Raw genomic sequence first — 5,725 nt, 5'->3', positions numbered from 1 at the left:
CAGAAGAAAATATCTTCAAATAAAATAGTTTTAAATCAGTTTTTGTTGTCTGTCTGGTACCGTGTACCAACTGTGTATACAGGGCTGGGTCACTGCTGGAAGGAAACCGGTGAAGCGTGAGACAGCTCCCTGCCGGGGAGGAGCTCCTGATCCACAGGGAATGCCAGACAACACTTGTGAACCAGGTACAGGGGTTGGAATCCTGTTGGAAGGAAGGAGAAACCTGGGCAGCACCAGTGATGAGAGCTGTCAGAGTTTGGAGAAGTGTGAACCACGTGGTGTAGACAGTCAGAGTCCTTAGCAACCCCAGATCCTCCCTGATCCCTGCATGGTGTCTGTGAGTCTTCATTTTTCAGAATAAAAGAATGTCTAAATCCCACAGGCTAGCAATTATGGCCTACCATGATCTGTTTCTCCCTGTGTTTTCAGACTTTTCCCACTGTTTCTTTTTAAGTATCCTTTCACTGAAATGCACAGCTCCATGCTTTCCTGTTATATTGGTCATAACTTGGCTGGCCATAAGGCTGGGAAGGGGAATGGAAAGCAGTGTTAGCTACTGGAAGATGTTGCACAGATGTACATTCCCTTCCATCCTCTGGTTGTCCACAGTGTGGACACACACACACTCACACAATTTCTTCCCATACATACACTTTTAAGAATGACCCCATTTAAAATAATACAACTACTTCACAAAAAAAGCAAAACCATATCCACCTTCCCTCCAAGGAAAACCATCAAAAACCAGATCCAGCTTACTACATCCAAAGGTGATGTCACAGCTCCCTGATTCTCAAATCCAATATCCCTTCCTAGGTCCGTGGGCGACCCTCAGGCCTGACAGGCTGTGAATGGGTGAATCATTTAGCCCTTTCCTCCACATGCAGGACATAATAGAAAGAGGATGACTGACACAACAAAACAACAGTGAACGCCAATTGAGTACTTCCTCTGAGGCAGGCACTTTTTTTCAGCACTTTATTTATTAGGTCCTTAAATCCTTCCGTCAGTCTTAGGAATGGGTGAAGAACTCTAGGTACTGAATGTTACAAATTGCCTTTTGGGAAAAGGGAAAGCTACATCCAGCAGTCGCTGGTCCAAAATGCATACTCTTTTCTGCAGGCTAGGACCGGCAAGGACTCCCTGCCCTGGGCGGAGTGGATTTCTGGGTCAGCCGATCCCAGAGCCCTCAGTTCTGCTGTATGGGAGGGTGCTCCACGGCTGTGCCTGAGCAGGGGGCGGCCAGCAGCCCTCTTCCTGTTGGCCTGGTTACAGGACGTGTGAGGAGGGGAGCCTGAGAGTTTCTATAGAGGCTGTTACCCCAGCCCCTATGTGCAGGCAATAAACATTTCCTCGGCCATAAAACCCCTATAGAAACCCAGCTGGAGGCGGGTAGAGCTGATTTCTGGCAACCCAGGGCGAAAGGCCCAGATTTTGTGGAGCCTGGTTTCTTGAATTTAGAACCTATCTTTGTGTTTTCAGTCTCTCAGCCACAGGCTTCCTGCTCATACTGTCAGCTTGATGGTTCTAATCTTTCCCTGGCTTCCCGAAAACCTGGGACAATAGGGGTCTGCCTATTGAAGGATGCTTTAATAGAAATGATTACCTCTGTCAGGAAGTGTTTGGGAGGGTTTTTGGGAATGAAATCCCCACTCTATCTCTTTGCCTCCTCCAAGGGCCCAGTCCTATTATATATTCCCTACTGTTCATGCATCTCTGACCAAAGCGGACTCTGGCTCTTGCAGTTATGCAAGGCACATATTATCGGACCCTCCGGCAGTCTGTTGGCTGCAGGCAGAAGCCTTAAAAGCATGGGTGCTAGAGCCAGACTGTCTGACTTTGCCTCCAGTTCTGCCTCGTCCTTGCTGTATTAACTTGGTCAGTCTATTTAATCTTCCTGTGCCTCAGTTTCTTTATCTGTAGAGTAGGAGTGATAACAGTATCCATCCTATGGGTTCATGGTGAAAATCGAATGAGGAAATCCATGTGAAGTGCTCAAAATGGCATCTGGCACATAGCACACAATGAATATAAACTGTTATTATTACTAAAGCTCCTGGCTGTTCCCTTTATGCTTTCAAATGGGCCAGCTTGGCTGGAAACTTATGCCTTTCTTAAAATATCTTACTGAAGTCATTAAGAAGTACCTAACAAATTCCAATGATTGTACCATTCCTCCTAAAGGGCTGGCACATGGTCTGAGTCCCAAGACACAGCAGTGTAAACAGTTGCTTTGCTTCCCGCATGAGGACAGGGATGGGGGAGGCCTCCCTATCCCATCCCTCACCTTGACTTAGCTGGCTCCATATTTAGCCTCAGATGATTGCAACATATTGCCCCAAGAACCAAGCTGCTTAAAACTTTGATTGGACCAGCTTGGGTTGTGTGTACATCCCTGGGCTAACTGCTGTAGCCAGGGGGATGGAGAGGAAGCCCCAGCACAACCACGTGGAATGGGTTCATCTCAGATAATAGGGGTTCTGCTTGCCTGAAGAAAGGGGCCGTCTGAAAAGCCTGCTGCTGAATTTATTAGGCTTAGTGCAATAAGGGAGGACATCATTTTGACAGATCCTTAAGTGTGTCTCAGGGGTGGGGGGGCGAGTCAGGGAGGGATATTCTCTTGGGTAATTTTAAGGCAGGTCTTACAAGGTGGGGAACTATTTGAGACTGGGCAGAATTCATGAAATTTTAGCTTTGAAAGGATGGGTACAGTGAAGGGCAGGTCTTGAAGCTAGTCTTCATGAATAAATGTTGGTCTTGGTAAGGAAGCTATTTAGTTGATTCACCACTATTGTGGGTTGAATTGTGTCCCTCTAAAAGATATGTGTAAGACCCGACACCTGTGAATGCGACCTTGTTTGGAAAGGGGGTTTTTGTAGCTGCAATCATGTTCAGGTATGGTCATACTGGACCAGCATCCTTTGTAAGAAGAGGGAAATTTGGACAGAGACACACACAGAGACAAGGGAGAACACCACGTGGTAACAGAGGCAGAGATTGGAGTGATGTATCTATAAACCAATGAACATCAAAGATTGCCGGCAACCGCTAGACGTTAGGAGAGGGGTGTGAAAAACCTCTTCCTCAGAGCCTCCAGAAGGAACCAATCTTGCTGACTCCTTGATTTCAGAGTTCTAGCCTCTGAACTGAGAGAATACTTCCCAAGATTTAACAAGAATAAATTTTCAAATTCCAAAAATGCATTTTAAGCACCCATTTGTGATATTTTTCATGGTGTCCTAGGAGACTAATTCGCAGTGCTGCGAAGGAAAACTTGCTCCCGGATACGGCTTCAGCTCTAGCTCTGTCTCTCAAGGAACATATTATCTGTCTTGTATAACGGTTCTAATGTACTTTTCTTATTCCTGTTATCGGCTGAAGTTTCCCTGATGGTAGGGAAAGTGTTTTATTTATCTTTTTATCTAAGTGAGAGCATACAGCCGACTCTCATTGACAAGTTCTTAACGTAGTTGAATTTGGAAGGTATAGTAGATTCAATTATGCACCCGCTCAAAGTATATGTTCTTAACCTTAATCAGCATTCCCAACCCATTGTATATAGGACCTCTTGAAGATGTTATTTTTAGTTCAGGTGTGGCCAAGTCAGGGTGGGTCTTAATCCATGTTACTGGGGACCTCACAAAGAAAAGAAACCAGAAGCCGGCAGCTGCAGAAGGCCACAGGGAGAAGCCGGAAGTCAGCGGAAGCCGGAAGTCAGCGGAAACCGGAAGTGCAGACGCGAGGAGAGACGCAGTCGGGAGGCGAAGATGGGAGCCAAGGAACTTCAAGGACTGCGACGAGCCGGCGCCGGGATGCTGCAGTTTGGGGAAGAAGCATCACCTTATGGACACCTAGACTTTGGACTTCTAGGCTGTGAAACGGTGAGCTGACCCATTGTTATTAAGCCAACCCATTGTGTGGTTTGTCCTAGAAGCCTGGCAAACTTAAGTTAGAAGGTGTTCAGACTTCCTTGGGTTTTCTAAAAAGAAATATAGGTTTTTGGTTTAACTGCTCCTAAAAGTTCTTCACATGAAACAATATAGTGTTTTCTTGATGAATAACTTTTATTACGAGAATACTACATTGTCCTTTTTTACTATCAATATACACAACCCATCAGGCAGGTGGGAGAAGTTTCAGCTTCTGACTGTGGCTGGAAACGAACTTGGCACACAAATGGTAGGATGCCGATGCCTGGGAGCTCAGAAGTATTGCAAGCAAATGAGCATTGAGTTCAATCACTTCATTATTTTTTTGAAAACACAGTCAGTATTAGATCTTTAGTGATGTTATTATCACTTATTGTATAACTATACTTTTTGTAAAATCTGAATTGAATGCCACAAATACACAGTTAGCAAAATAAGGGGGATATTGTTGCTAGAAAGTGTGTTGGGCTAGAGGGACAGTGTGCAGGCTGTGATCTGATCCTCTTATGGTCTGGGGAGAGGCTTCCTGATGGGAAAGGAAGTCCAGGGAGAAGAGAGAACACAGTTCGTCACTTCCAGCCCTGGTGGACTCTAAGGTGGTGCTGGGTAAAAGGACAAGAAAACAGAAGCAAGAGACCTAGAAGGGAGTGCTGTAATGCAAGTGGCTTGAGACTGGAGTTGATTTTTCACATAAAATCTTGCATGTATGTGTGTGTTTTCCTGATGGTCTTATTTTACCAAAGGCCTCTGCAATTGAGGCAATATATTTTTTCCTGTTGTATTTTTTTTGTAACTTTTTATTTTGAAATACAATCAAACTTACAGGATAGTTACAGAAATAATACAAACCCCATACAGAGAACTCCGACATACTCCTACAGCTCCTCTAGATACCCAGATTCACCAATTTTAACATTTTGCCACGTTTATCATAACATTCCATCATCTGTGTGTCTATCAATCATCTGTCTGTCTGCCTATTTATCAATCCACTTTCTGAACACTTGAGCGTAGGTTTTATAGGAGGCAATGTATTTCAAAAACCTTTTTAGTCTTGCTATTTTCTGCATAGTCCCATTCATCAAGAAGGGACACTGCATGAATGAGGTCAGTTGTGAGTTGCATGCCTCCCCCGGCTCCTCAGAATGCAGCTCAATTTCATAATTGTGGCTAAAAGAACAAGGTATAGGAATCCTATGCTGTTAGCCACACTTTGATTTCTACTTTTAATTGAGAACAAGTTATCTTTCTTAGTAAGTGTGTGAGCTTGCAGGTTCACATGTCAATAAATGATGTTTGTGAACTCAGTGCCATCACTCGGCAGTGTCCCACACAGGTAATTTCTGCCACCCTCGGAAACCTGAAAGGTACCCATCAGTCAGAATTCTTAGTAAGCAACAGAAACTAACTCTACCTAATTTCAAAAACAAAAAAGAAAAAAAAAATTACCAAAAGATATGGTTTTGCTCAATATTTAAAAGGAAATCAGAGAACCAGGACTGTGGCAGTTCTGAAACTTCAGAACTCAAGGGCAGTCTTTTCAAGCCTCCACCAGTGGGCCTTGTATCATCAGCTCAAGATGGAAATTCAAGGAGTGAGCATCCTAATTGTCCAGCCAGAGTCACATGCCCACCCTAGGACAGGGCGGAACACCTTGACTGTAAGTCCCACCAAAACTGCACCCAAAGGGGAAAGGGTGTATGATGATTAAGCTCATGTGTCCACTTGGCTAGGTTATAGTGTACAGTTGTTTGGTCAAGCAAGCACTGGCCTGATTGTTACTGAGAGGGTATTTC

The sequence above is a fragment of the Choloepus didactylus genome, chromosome 8 (genome assembly GCF_015220235.1).
Source record: "Choloepus didactylus isolate mChoDid1 chromosome 8, mChoDid1.pri, whole genome shotgun sequence".
NCBI lineage: Eukaryota > Metazoa > Chordata > Mammalia > Pilosa > Megalonychidae > Choloepus > Choloepus didactylus.
This window is presented reverse-complemented; position numbering follows the sequence as displayed.